At 48.6% G+C, this 15,063-nt stretch overlaps 1 long non-coding RNA gene across 2 annotated transcripts in view; it reads left to right on the top strand.

Moving 5' to 3' along the window:
* The window catches only part of LOC134350874 (uncharacterized), an 86,448-nt gene that overhangs the window by 25,929 nt on the left and 45,456 nt on the right, over nt 1-15,063 (top strand). For both annotated transcript variants that reach the window (XR_010019020.1, XR_010019021.1), the window contains exon 2: nt 6,532-6,659. This is a non-coding gene — a long non-coding RNA (uncharacterized LOC134350874). The remainder of the gene's footprint in view (nt 1-6,531; nt 6,660-15,063) is intronic.

Genomic DNA, 15,063 nt, shown 5'->3' with positions numbered 1-15,063 from the left:
TGAAGCCAGGTGGGTGGTATAGGTCAAGTACTGGAGAAGAATGAATCTGTTAGGAGAGAACAGTGGACCTTAGGATAAAGGGAGGGAGGAAGTTATAGGTAGGTGAGCAAAACTAAAACGTCATAATGGAAAATGGAGATAGTGAGGGGGTGGTACGGGCAGGGAGGCAGGCAAAATATGCTTACCAGAAGGAGAAATGAATATTCATGCAACATGATTGCAAGCTGCCCAGACAAAATATAAGGTGTTGCTCCAAATCCCAGAAGGTGGCCCTGGACTGACACTTTGGAATGGGACTTAGAGGAGGCCGCATCGGTAGCACCGGACAAAAGAGACAACCCCAGCAGATCCACAGGTGACATGTTGCCTTACCTGGAAGGATTGTCTTTGGCCCTAAATGGGAGTGAGGGAGGTAGTGTATGGGCACATGCAGGGATTACTGCCAGGAGGGATATTAGTGGGGAGGGATGAATGGACAAGGGAATCACAGAGGGAAGGGACTCTGTGGGAAGTGGCTGGTTAGTGGGGGCGTGGATGGAGATAAATTCGTCAGAATGTTGACACTCAGGAACTTGCAGCTGCTGACCCCTCAATAAGGACTGGCGTGCGTCCTCCTGATTTCCCCTCAGCTGACCACACTTCAGAGCAATGGAGGGAGGTGGGTGTGATCTTAATAACACACTGAGAAACCTGGCCTCTTGCCTTCACAGATATATCCCTACCAAATTATTCCAGGTAATGAAAGGATCTTGCAATTTGGGAAGGAGTTAAGTGGAAAGGAACTGGCAGTGAAAGGGTTACTGGAGACTGAGAGCTTCACAACACAAAGCACAAGGGCGGACAGCGGACTAGAATATATAGTAAGGACGTGTAGAAGGTTGAAGACAACGACATACAGCACTCCATTGAACGGATGGGTGATAAAGAGGGAGCACAGTGCTATGGAAGGAGCTTAGAGGACTGTTGATACACACTACAATAGGAATCTCAATCATTTAAGAACCTCCGGATCCAATTTCATCTGCCTGGGTTCCTCCCTCTCACAGAGAGCAGGGGTGAGGCACAGTTCAACATTCCTGCCATGGTGCAGTGCTCCCTTCTTCTACGTCCTTCCCACAGTGCAAACATCTGCGACCCTCACCACCTGAACGGGAATGGTCAGTGGTGAAGCAGCCAGGTCGAGGACTCTGTCCTGCGGCTCCATGCAGTTGTGTCCCGGGACTGAGGCACTGACCTTCCCTCTGCTATCCTCCGCCCTGTCTAGTCCTCCACTGCCGTCTACTGACTAAAGAGACAGAATCAGAATAGGTTTATTTTCACTGACATATGTCGTGAGATTTGTTGCTTGTCGCAGCAATCCACTGCAGGAGATGAGAATATTATTAGTTGCCATAAACTATATATAAAAAATCAACACTACAGACAGAGATTAAAACAGTGAGAAACTATTAATGGCTTCATGGACATTCAGAAATTTCAAGACAGAGGGGAAAATCTGTCCTTGAAGCATTGAGTGGGGGTCTCTAAGTTCCTGCACATCATTCCTGAATATAGTAATAAGAAGGGCCATGTCTCACATTGCAAGGGTCCTTAATAATGGATGGAGGGAGAGAGTGAGAAGGGAAAGGGGAGAGAGGGGGAAGCAACGGCAGAGAGTGGGAGGAAGAGAGCAAGTGGAAGAACAAAAAGGGAAGAGGAGAGCAAGAAGCGGGGGTGAGAGAGCGGGACAGAAAATATGGAGGAGACAGAGGAAGATGAAGGGTTAGGGAGAGAGATAAAGGAAACCAGAGGGAAAGGGAGGGAGGAAAGACAGAGAGAGAAGAGAGGGAGAGGTAGAGATGGTCATAGGCGATATGGAGGGTGAAGGGTGGAGATAGGGAGGAGAGAGGGAGGTAGGGGAATGAGAGAATGAGAGTGAAGATGAAGAGAGAGGGGACTGGTATAGAAGGAAATAGTGCAAGTGGGCAGAGTGAAGATGGGAGAGGAGTGGACAGAGAGAAAGAAAGGGAGGGATGGACAGGGAATGAGAGGTGGAAGGGGAAAGCGAGGGACATCCAGAGATGGAGAAAGAATGGGAGAGTGTATGGACAGAGAGAAGGGGTGGAAAGAGAGAAAGAGAGGGGAGGGAGCAGGGGGGAAGATATTGGAGAAAAGAAACGAAACAGAAAGAAGGCAAGAGTGAGGTGAGGGAGAGAGTGTTTGGAAAGAAATATGGTGGAGAGAAGGAATGATAGAGAAAGGAAGAAAGAAGGAGACAGAGGATGAGGGAGAGTTTTCAATGGTGAGAGAGAGATGGAGAGAAAAAGCAAGATGAGATGCTGTTCTGCTATTTCCAACTCTCTCTCTCTCTCTCTTACTCTCTCAGAGCAATGGGGAGGACATTAATGTCACTGAGGAACCGAGCCCTCATGGTTACATCACCATCAAATTATTACAGGCATGGAAAGAAAAGTATTGCGTCCTGCACATTGGAAACAAATTAAGTGGAATGGAACTGGCAGTGAAAGGGTTACTGGGCAGTGAATGCTTCACAAAACAAAGCACGGGGGAGGCTCAAACACGAGGAAATCTGCAGATGCTGGAAATTCGAGCAACACACACAAAATGCTAGTAAACACAGCAGGCCAGGCAGCATCTGTAGGAAGAGGTACAATCGACGTTTCGGGCCTCGACACTTAGTCAAGACTAACTGAAAGGAGAGATAGTAAGAGATTTGAGAGGGGGAGGGGGAGATCTGAAATGATAGGAGAAGACAGGAGGGGGAGGGATGGAGCCAAGAGCTGGAAAGTGATTGGCAAGAAGATACAAGGCTGGAGAAGGGGGAGGATCATTGGACAGGAGGCCTAGGGAGATACAAAAGGGAAAGGGAGCATCAGAGGAAGATATAGTGAGAGGGACAGAGGGGGAAAAAAGAGAGAGAAAGAAAGGGGGAAAAATAATAATAAATAAATAAGGGATGGGGTAAGAAGGGGAGGAGGGGCATTAACAGAAATTAGAGAAGTCAATGTTCATGCCATCAAGGTGGAGGCTAACCAGACAGAAAATAAGGTGTTGTTCCTCCAACCTGAGTGTAGCTTCATTTTGACAGTAGAGGAAGGAGGCGATGGATAAACATATCAGAATTGGAATAGGACATGGAATTGAAATCTGTGGCCACTGGGAGATCCTGCTTTCTCTGGCGGACAGAGCACAGGTTCTCAGCAAAATGGTCTGCCAGTCTGTGTTGGGTCTCGCCAATATATAGAAGGCCGCACCGAGAGCACCGGATGTAGTATATCACCCCAGCCGACTAGCAGGTGAAGTGTTACCTCACCTTCAAGGACTGTCTGGGGCCCTGAATGGTGGTGAGGGAGGAAGTGTAAGGGCAGGTGTAGCAGTTGTTCCGCTGGAAGAGGGAGTTTTGCACTGTGGGAGGGGCGTAGCGAAGGGACCTCTGCACTATGAGAGGGGTGATGTGAAAGGACGCCGCGCTGTGTGAACGGCGGTGAGGAGGGAGCACAGCGTTGTGTGAAGGGTGGTGAAGAGAGAATCCTGCATTGTCGAAGGGGTCGTAAGAAGGGAGCCCTCCACGGTAGGAGGGGTGATAAGGAGGCAGAGCTGCGTTGGAAAAGAGCAGGGAGCAGGGACTTCTGTGCTGGTGTTTACATAGTGCAATAGAATCTCAAAATAGAAATGTTTGCCAAACAGAGTGTCCAATTAAATATACCTGGATTTCTCCCACTCCAGAAAGCACAGTTCACCTTTACTTCCATGACACAGTGATTCCTTCCTCCTCGTCTCCCCGCCATCCACCTCCCCCACCCCATCCCATCCCCACAGTGCAAACATCAGCAGTCCTGACCACCTGAGGGGAAACGGACAGCGGTGAAGCAGCTGGGTCAAGGTCACTGTCCTGGGCCTGAGGCACTGACCTTCCGCCCTCCACCCTCTGCCCATCCTGTGCCTCTGCTGCCATTTACTGGCCTGTCGCCACAATGAAGGTGATGAGTAGCAGAGTGTGCGTTTGTGAGAGGGAGGGAGGGAACGAAAGCGAGGAAGAAGAAGTAACAAGAAATAACCGACAAAGGAAGGAGTGGGGAAGAGGCAGAGAGAACGATAGGAGAAAATCAGAAATAGGTTTATTGTCACTGACCTATGTTGTAACACTTGTTTTATGACAGCAGTATATGCAAGACATAAAAATAAAATATTACTAGTTACCATGGGCAATATGAAAAAGTATAAATTAATAATGCAAAAAGTTTGCAAACTTCAGAGTAAGTATTCATGGGTTCATGGACATTCAGAAATGTTATGGCAGAGGGAGGAACTGTCCCTGAAGTACTAAGTGTGGATCTTCGGGTTCCTGTACTTCATCCCTGATGGTGGCAATGAAAAGAGGGCGTGTCTCGGATGGCGAGTGCTCTTAAGGATAGAAAGAGTGTTAGAGAACGAGGCGGAGGGAGGGAAAACAATGGAAGGAAAAGAAGAGAAAGGGAGAAGAGAGCACAGAGAGGGGGAAGCAGAGAGTGAGTGCGAGAGAAAAAAGAAGAATTGAGAAGAGGACAGACACGGAATGAAGGTGAGAAGATGAGGAAAATGGGACAAAGAGTGTCAAAAAGGAGGAAAAGTGGAAAGCAGAGGGAGAGAGAGAGATGGAGTTGGAGAGAGGACAAGGAGAAAAGAAGGGGGAGAGAATGGGAGAGAGAGGGTGTGAGTTGAGATGGAGATAGAGCAGGGGAGTAGAGAGATGGTGAGGGAGAGAGAGATTGGGGAAGGAGGAAGTGTCATGGTCCGGTCCGGTAAGGCCATATTCCGTTTGACGGTCCAGTCCATTAATCCGTATGCCGGGTTTTCCCTGTTTTATCCAGTTCCATTGGGCTCCTTAATCGAGGCACCTGATTCTAGTTTTGAGTTGGCTTCATAAATAGCTTTGTGAGTCAGCTTCTTTTGCTGGACTATTCCCTTCCCCTCCCCATCTGAATCCCCGATGGTTTACCTCGGCAGTTTACCTCAGCAAGTATCCTCGACAGTCATCCCGGCCCTGGGTCCTAGAAAGCATCCCGGACCTGCGCTCCAAGAAGGAGTCCGGGCTCTGTACCCAACAGACTAACCGAGCCAAGTCCAAGAGTCGAGCCGAGCCTAGTCCCAGAGCCAAGTCCTGTACTGGAGTTCCTCGCCCAGCCCAGGAGTTCCCTCGCCAGGCCATGTAGATGGGAATGTTATGGTATAAGTAATAGGTACGGTCCCAGTGGGGACGTCTCTGTCATTGTATAATGTCCTTGTACAGTACAGGTGGGGATGGTTCTATAACTATTTTGTATTGGACTACAGAGTTGGTGGGGACGTGTCTGTCACTGTATGACATCAGGATACAATATAAATGGGGACAGGTCTTTCTCTGTATAACTCTGTTGCACAGTGGGGCTATCAGTATCTAATACCATTGGACACCAGTTTCCGTATAACAGCAGGGTACAGCAGACATGGAGATGGATCTGTCATTGTATATCATTGGGGCAGAGGACTGGAAGGAATGCGTCTGCCCCTGTGTAACCCAGGGTTCAGTAAAGCTGTGGACTGGTGTGTGATTGTATTACTGCAGGGTACAGTACTAATAGGGACGTGTCTGTCTCTGAATACCACCAGGATAAGGTACCAGAGGGGACTTATCGTTCACTGTAAAACTCTGTGGTGGAGCACTGGAGGTGATTGTTCTGTCACTGTATAAGACTGGAGAACAATCTGGGAAGGGATGGTTCTTTCCCTGTACAACAGCAAGGTAGTATACCAGTGCAGATATGTCTGTCACTGTGTAAAACTCAGGTACAGCACCAGTGCAGGAGTATCTGTCACTGCATGACATCAGGATACTGTGACAGTGGGAGCATGTCTCTCACTGTATAATGCTGTGGTATAGTGTCAAAGGGGTGGGGTTACCACTCAATACACCAGGCTACATTACCAGTAGGGGCATGTCTACCTTTGTATATACCAGGGTACATTATCAGTAGGGATATGTCTATCGCTATATACAGCAGGGTATGTACAACTAGGGATGTGTCTATCAGTTTATACAACAGGCTGCAGTATCAGTAGCATGACTCTGTCACTGTATACACTAGGTACCATGCCAGTTGGGATGTATCTATCACTGTATACAGCAGGGTACTGTACTAGTAGGGACGTGTGTATCTGTGTATATCTCTGTTCTACAAAATCAGGGGGGATTGATATGTCACTGTACCACACCACAGTATCTAACGGTGGGGATGAGTTTGTGACTGTAGAACATGAGGGAACAATCCAGCAGTGGATGGATCTTTTGCTGAAAAACACCCGGGTGGAATTTCTGTGGAGATGGGAATGACACAGTATATGTAATAGGTGGGGAGTTCTCTGTCACTGTATACCACCAGGGTACAGTACTGGAGGGGACTTGTCTATCGCTGTTCAGCGCTGTGGTACAGCACTGGGGGTGATGGTTCTGTCATTGTATAACTGTGGGGAACAATCCTGGAAGTGATGTTTCTTTTAATGTACAACTACAAGGTAGAATACCAGTGGACACACATAGAAGTTTCTGGTGAACGCAGCAGACCACGCAGCATCTCTAGGAAGAGATACAGTCGACGTTTCGGGCCGAGATCCTTCGTCATGACGAACTGAAAGAAGAGCTGGTAAGAGATTTGAAAATGGGTGGGGGAGGGGGAGATCCAAAATGATAGGAGAAGACAGGAGCGGGTGGGATGGAGCCAAGAGCTGGACAGTTGAATGGCAAAAGGGATATGAGAGGATCATGGGACAGGAGGCCTAGGGAGAAAGAAAAAGGGGAGGAGGGGAAAACCCTGAGTATGGGCATGGGGTATAGTGAGAGGGGTAGAGGGAGAAAAGGGAGAGAGTGAAAAAGAATGTAAGTAAATAAATAAATAACAGATGCGGTACGAGGGGGAGGCGGAGCATTAGCAGAAGTTTGATATGTCAATGTTCATGCCATCAGGTTGGAGGCTACCCAGATGGAATATAACGTGTTGTTCCTCCAACCTGAGTGTGGCTTCATCTCTACAGTGGAGGAGGCTATGGATAGACATATCAGAATGGGAATGGGACTTGGAATTAAAATGTGTGGCCACTGGGAGATCCTACTTTCCCTGGCGGACAGAGCGTAGGTGTTCAGTCAAATGATCTCCCAGTCTGCGTTGGGTCTCGCCAATATATAGAAGGCTACATCGGGAGCACCGGATGCAGTATATCACCCAAGCTGACTCACAGGTGAAGTGTCAACTCACTCCCTTGTCCATTCGTGCCCCCCATCCCTCCCCACCGATCTCCCTCATGGCACTTATCCTTGTAAGCGGAAGAAGTGCTACACGTGCCCTTACACTTCCTCCCTTACCACCATTCAGGGCCCCAGACAGTCCTTCCAGCTGAGGTACAGTACTAGTGAGGTCAGGCCTATCACTGTCTCACACTGTGATACAGTACCACTGGGGACAGGTGTGTCACTGTATAACACCAGCATATGGTTCCAGAGGGGATGGGTCCATCGCTGTATTACCCAGGAGCACTGTACCAGTGGGTATTAGTCAGTTACTGTATAACACTGGGGTATGGTACCAGTGGTGATGGGTGCAATACTGGTGAGAATCAGTCTGTCGCTGTATACCAGTGCAGTAGCAGTGGGGACATGTCTGACACTGTACAACCCTGTGATACAGTACCAGTGGGAATGGTCTATTATGATTTAACACCTGGATATAGCACCAGTTTAGTCAGGTGTGTTACTCTATAACACCTGGATATGCTACCAATAGAGACAGGCCAGTCACTGTGTAACACCTCTGGAAGGAGCATAGAGGACTGGTGATACTGTTACGTACCCCGTAACTGGGTTGCCAAACCAGCAGAAATGGATCACTCAGTTGGAATCTGGATTACTAGAACTAAGAAAGTTTTATTAAAGAAACAAGCAAGACAGTACTCTAATAGTAAGGATATAAATGCAACAGTTCAGCAATGATAAACACACATGTACACAGAATTAGGATAACAAGATCAATCAAGCTCTATCGTCGTCTCGGGGTAAATGACCAGTTTCAAAGTGACGCAAAGTTCAGTTCAATTGAATTCAGTTCAGTTCACAGTAATCGCTGCCGTGGGAGATTGATAGTGGGGGGAAGGAGAGAGAGAGCAAAACGAATGAATATTCAAACGGCTTCCACACAGACCTTCGATATACTTCGCAGTCAGCTTTCGGGCGAGCCCTTTGTGATGTCTTCTGAGGTCACCGACCGTGACCCCTCCGTTTCAAGATACGATTGTTTCTCTGCAGTGAACCTGGCACCCAGGCAAGGGCAGACACACACTAGGTTCCCGCTGATCGTGCCTTTCCACCCTGTGCGTCTATGGCTTGGTCCCATGACCAGCCTTCCAAAACTTCCCACCGTCTTGTGGGAGATGCACCGCTTCCAGGGTCTCGTTACCTCGGGGTGTCGTGTGTGTCTTGCCTTAGTGAACCTGTCCCTTTTTATCCCCCTGCTGGGGTATCACCTGTCCATCACTTCAAACAGTTCAGGGTTCAAAGGGGGAGCCGATCTTGACAGCTCTCCTTCCGTTCAACTCTCCCGTCCCTTCATTAACATCTCCAAATGCTGCTCCATTGTTTTCCTTATCTCTCTTACTCCTGAAGACAGGTGGCAGACCAAATGGTGATCTCTCTGGTGCTAGCACAGGCCAGCTAACATCTTAATCTATGTGTATTCTCGTCACACCTCCTTTCTTTAAGGGTTTTTACCGGGGTAAAAATTACAAACATGAATACATTATTTGATACACACAAATATACATCTTTATCAGCTATTTGGCTAATACAGCGAATTTGAAGTTGTCAACACCTTGACAGACAGTCAGCAATCACATTTTCCGTTCCTTTTATATGTGTAATTTTGATATCAAATTCCTGTAGCACCAGACTCCAACTTAGCAATCTTTTGTTTTTATCTTTCATAGTGGCCAAAAACACCAATGGGTTGTGGTCGGTGTAAATTACCAGTGGTTTCCATGCCGGGCAAATATAAACTTCAAAATGTTGTAATGCCAGTATGATGGCCAGTAACTCCTTTTCCACAGTGGAATAATTTCTCTGATGGGTATTAAATTTCTTGGAAAAATAAGCCACTGGGTGGTCAACCCCCTCTTTGTCGGTCTGCAACAGCATCGCCCCGTCCGCTTCGTCGCTAGCATCTGTTGCTAGGAAGAAGGGTTTTGAAAAATCAGGCTCATTTAGCACAGGATGGTGACACAGAATCGCCTTCAGACTCTCGAAGGCTTGTTGATAAAGGTCGTTCCACACAAACTTCGCATTCTTTGGCAAAAGCTTAGTGAGCGGGAGGGAAATATCCGCAAAATTTTTGCAAAACTTCCTATAGTACCCCACCATCCCCAAGAACCTTCTCAGGGCTCTCTTGTCTGTCGGGGTGGGGACCTCCGAGATAGCCCGCACCTTAGCCTGTATCAGAGCCAGCTGCCCCTGTCCTACCACAAGTCCCAGATAAGTGACTTTCGCGTGGCCGAACTCACTTTTTGCGAGGTTCACTGTCAGGGTGGCTTCGGACAGCCGTTTAAATAGCTCCTCTACCGCCACAAAGTGCTCCTCCCATGTGTCACTCCAGACCACCAAATCATCAATATATGCTTCTGTGTTCCTTAGTCCCTTTATTACTGAATTAATCATCCTCTGGAAGGTCCCTGGGGCATTTTTCATGCCAAAAGGTAGAACATTATACTCGTATAAACCAGAGGGAGTGACAAATGCTGAGATTTCTCTAGCCCGGTCGGTTAAAGGAACACACCAGTACCCTTTCAGCAAATCGATCTTTGTGATGTACTTAGTTCTCCCCACTTTATCGATGCAATCGTCTACCCTTGGGATGGGGTAAGCATCAGTTTTTGTGATGGCGTTCACTTTTCTGTAATCTGTACAGAATCGTATGCTCCCATTGGCTTTCGGGACAACCACACAGGGGGACGCCCATTCCGACTTGGATGGCCTAATAATATCTGTGGCTAGCATGTGTTCAATTCCTTTCTCCACTAGCTTGCCTTTCACCAAGTTCATCCTACAGGGATGTTGTTTAATAGGCTGGTCTGAGGTGACCGCAACATCATGCACCGCCCCTTTGCATCGCCTCGGGACATCGGGACATGTATCTGCGTGCCGGTTAATTAGCTTTATCAATGGCCCGCTTTGTTCGGGGGTTAGGTGAGAGACCTTATCGGCAAATTTAGCCAGAACAATAGAGTTCTCCAATCGGGTCGGCACCATATTCGTCTTCTCGAGATGGGTTTTCCCCGTCTCATTCGACACCCCAGCCTCATTAATTTCCGTGATAACACCAACCGGGTTTTCTTTCTGATCGTGGTAGGCTTTTAACATGTTAATGTGTACCAACTGTGTGGGTTTACGCCTGTCCGGCGTTTCGATAACATAATTCAAAGGGTCTATCTTTTTTAATTACCTTGTACGGACCGTGGAATCTCGCCTGGAGGGGGCTGGATACCACTGGGAACAGAACTAAGACCCGATCGCCCACTTGGAACACTTTTTCGCGGGCACGCCTATCATACCATTTTTTCATTTTAGTCTGGGAGTGTCGCAGATTTTCTTTTGCAAGGTCACAGATCCTTTCAAGCCTCTCACGAAATTTTAAAACGTAATCAATCACATTAACCTGGACGGCCGGACTGGACCATTGCTCTTTTAGTAAGGTCAGGGATCCTCTGGGCCGATGACCAAAGACGAGCTCGAATGGGCTGAACCCCAATGACTCTTGAACCGTCTCCCTCACGGCAAATAAGAGGAGGGGCAAAGCATCATCCCAGCTCCTAGCGTTTTCTTGACAGTAAATTTTAATCATGGTCTTTAATGTGGCGTGGCATCGTTCCAACGCCCCTTGTGACTCAGGGTGGTACGCGGAGGCCAAAATCTGCTTTGCTCCCATCTCATCCAACATCCGTCGGAAGGTGTGAGATGTGAAGACACTCCCCTGATCCGACTGGATTTCCCTGGGCAGCCCCACCGTAGTGAAAAATTTCACAAGCGCCTTTACCACTGCGGGAGCCTTTACGCTGGCCAGGGGCACCGCCTCCGGAAACCTGGTGGCGGCGCACATCATAGTCATCACGTACTCCCGCCCACTCGTAGTTCTGGGCAGGGGACCGACAAAATCCACAATTACTCGAGAAAAAGGTTCCCCGAAAGCGGGTATCGGTCGAAGGGGCGCCTTAGGCAGGACCTGATTTGGTTTTCCCACCACCTGACATAAATGACATCGCCTACAATATTCAACAATATCTTTCCTCATATTCGGCCAGTAAAACTCTTTCATAATTCTGTCGACTGTCTTCCTCACCCCAAAATGTCCACCAAGGGGTACTTTGTGGGCCAGGTTAAAAATCTCGCCCCTATAAATTTTCGGCACTACCACCTGGTGTACAACTCCCCGCTCCTCATCTGCGGGCACAGTACGTGGTCTCCATTTCCCCATTAGTACTCCCTCCCTTACATAATAGCCTACTGGCTCCCTTTTCAATTCTGCGTCAGAGAGAGCTGTCTCCGCCAAATCCATCAGCTCCTCGTCTCGCTCTTGTGCCTGTATAAAGTCCTTCCTGGCTAATGCTAAGTCTGCCTCAGCCCCCTCACCTCCTCTTGTTCCACAACACTCCTCCTTTTCACTTTCTAACCCCTCCTCGTACAAGGCTGGCAGAAACGTCTCAGCTAGCTGTATCTCAGCCTTTGCAGCCTTCCTCGACATCCGTCGAGTTACTGCGCAAACGGGATAAACCTGCGAGTCCATGGGCGGGGCCTCAATGCTGGCAGGCTGACTTGTCAATCTCACGGCTGGAAACACGATTCCCCCGGCAAGGTCATTACCGAGCAAGACTTCCACGCCTTTCATCGGTAATTCGGGCCTCACCCCGATCGTGACTAGTCCAGAGACCAAATTGCTTTGTAGGTGTATCTGGTGCAAAGGCACTGCTTCCGTCCCCTTTCCAATGCCTTTGATCACACTGACCTCCCCAGTCTCAGTCTCTGAACTAAAGTCTAAAACACTCCTCAAGATCAGTGACTGACAAGCTCCCGTGTCTCTCCAGATCCGTACTGGAACTGGGTTTAACCCCTCCTTCACCGACACCAATCCGGCCGAGATAAAGCTCTCGCGCCCTTCCTGAACTTTATCCGACCTCCTCTCTCCTGGAGGTTGGTTTGCCGGTTCAATACAGCCAGTCGGAACCCCCGTTTTTCCTTTTCCCGTCTCCTCCTTTGGGGCAAAGCACCTGGACGCAAAGTGTCCGACTTTCCCACAATTATAACAGACGACCCCAGGAGACTTCCTACCAGACTGCTCCCGGTCTACCTTATCCTTCTCACGAGTCCCCGGCTTACTTACTGATTTTTCTGGCGGACTTTCCCCGCCGTCCCGACGACCCTTCTGGTAGCCTTTACTCGGGGCAAACTTCATTTTATGCGTCAACGCGTACTCATCCGCCAACTTAGCAGTTGCGGCTAACGTGGCTGCCTCTTTCTCATCGAGGTAGGGTCTCATACCCTCAGGGACACAACCTTTAAACTGCTCAATCAGGATCAGCTGTAGCAGTCTGTCATAATCCCCCTCTACCCCCTTCGAGGCGCACCAACGCTCACAATATGTCTGCATCTCACGGGCAAACTCTAAATACGTGCGGTCCCACTGCTTCCTCGCATTCCGGAACCTTTGCCGGTATGCCTCCGAGACCAACTCATAAATCCTGAGGATGGCCTCTTTCACCACCTCATACCTCTGGGCATCTTCCGCGGACAAAGCTGAGTACGCTTGTTGGGCTTTCCCTTTCAGTACACTCTGAAGCAAAACAGCCCACTTATCCCTCGGCCAGTCCTGACTTGTAGCAACTTTTTCGAAATGGAGAAAGTACCGATCCACGTCCGTATCGTCAAATGGGGGAACCAGCCTAACCTCCTGGGTCGCCCGGAACCCTCCACCTTGGTTCGGCACGGGCCCCTGCTCTGCCCTTATCCTTAACTTCTCCAGCTCGAATTCCCTTTCCCTCTGTTTCTCCTCTCGCTCCAACTGTCTTTCTCTCTCTCTCTCCTGCCTTTCTAACTGTTTCCCTTTCTCCCGCCTTTCTAACTCTTCTCTCTCCAACTGCCTGTCCCTCTCTTTCTCTTCTCGCTCCAACTGCCGTACCTGGAACTCGTGCTCGAGTCTCGGTTTTTCAAGCTGCACCTGTACCGCGTCTCCAGCAGGTTTTTCAATAGACACCACCTCCAGCTCCCCTTGGGGAAACACACCTTTAGATACATAGTGCTCTATGATAGCTCGGTGCATCTCCTCTCTCCTCATTGTCGACTTCCCCTTAGCAAGATTCACCCGTTTGGCCACAGCTATCAATTCCGATTTCCTGGCATCCTCTAATGCCTCCAAGGTCGGCGCCTTTATAAATTCCTCAACCTCCATTTCTGCTGTTTGTCTTTTCTTTCTTTCGGGAATTTTAACCCAATCAATTAACTCGGTCCCAAATTTAGCGTTCAAAATCGCGGACAAGAACCCCACTTATGTTACGTACCCCGTAACTGGGTTGCCAAACCAGCAGAAATGGATCACTCAGTTAGAGTCTGGATTACTAGAACTAAGAAAGTTTTATTAAAGAAACAAGCAACACAGTACTCTAATCAAAAGGATAATAAATGCAACAGTTCAGCAATGATAAACACACATGTACACAGAATTAGGATAACAGGATCAATCAAGCTCTATCGTTGCCTAGGGGTAAATGACCAGTTTCAAAGTGACGCAAAGTTCAGTTCAATTGAATTCAGTTCAGTACGCAGTAATCGCTGCCGTGGGAGATGGAGGGTGGGGGGAAGGAGAGAGAGAGCAAAACGAATGAATATTCAAACGGCTTCCACACAGACCTTCGATATTCTTCACAGTCAGCTTTCAGGCGAGCCCTTTGCGATGTCTTCTGAGGTCACCGACCGTGACCCCTCCCTTTCCAGATACAATCGTTTCTCTGCGGTGAACCTGGCACCCAGGCAAGGGCGGACACACACCAGGTTCCCGCTGATCGTGCCTTTCCACCCTGTGTGTCTATGGCTTGGGCCCGCGACCAGCCTTCCAAAACTTCCCACCGTCTTGTGGGAGATGCACCGCTTCCAGGGTCTCGTTACCTCGGGGTGTCGTGTGTGTCTTGCCTTAGCGAACCTGTCCCTTTTTATCCCCCTGCTGGGGTATCGCCTGTCCATCACTTCAAACAGTTCAGGGTTCAAAGGGGGAGCCGATCTTGACAGCTCTCCTTCCGTTCAACTCTCCCGTCCCTTCATTAACATCTCCAAATGCTGCTCCATTGTTTTCCTTATCTCTCTTTCTCCTGAAGACAGGTGGCAGACCAACTGCTGATTCCACTGGTGCCAGCACAGGCCAGCTAACATCTTAATCTATGTGTATTCTTGTCACAATACACAATGCAATATGAATCTCAATCATTTACAAATCTCTGGATCCAATTTCATCTGCCTAGGTGCCTCCTTCTCACAGAGAGCAGGGGAGAGGTACATTTCAACATTCCTGCCATGGTGCAGTGCTCCCTTCTTCTACGTCCTTCCCACAGTGCAAACATCTGCGACCCTCACCACCTGAACGGGAATGGTCAGTGGTGAAGCAGCCAGGTCGAGGACTCTGCCCTGCGGTTCCATGCAGTTGTGTCCCGGGACTGAGGCACTGACCTTCCCTCTGCTATCCTCCGCCCATTCTAGGCCTCTGCTGCCATCTACTGAATAAAGAGATAGAATCAGAATAGGTTTATTTTCACTGACATATGTCGTGAGATTTGTTGCTTCTTGCAGCAATCCACTGTAGGAGGTGAGAATATTATTAGTTGCCATAAACTATATATAAAAAATTAACACTACAGACAGAGAGTAAAGCACTGAGAAACTAGTAATGGCTTCATGGACATTCAGAAATTTAAAGACAGAGGGGAAAATCTGTCCTTGAAGCATTGAGTGGGGGTCTCTAAGTTCCTGTA

The sequence above is a fragment of the Mobula hypostoma genome, chromosome 8 (genome assembly GCF_963921235.1).
Source record: "Mobula hypostoma chromosome 8, sMobHyp1.1, whole genome shotgun sequence".
NCBI classification, from domain to species: Eukaryota; Metazoa; Chordata; class Chondrichthyes; order Myliobatiformes; family Myliobatidae; genus Mobula; species Mobula hypostoma.
This window is presented reverse-complemented; position numbering and strand designations above follow the sequence as displayed.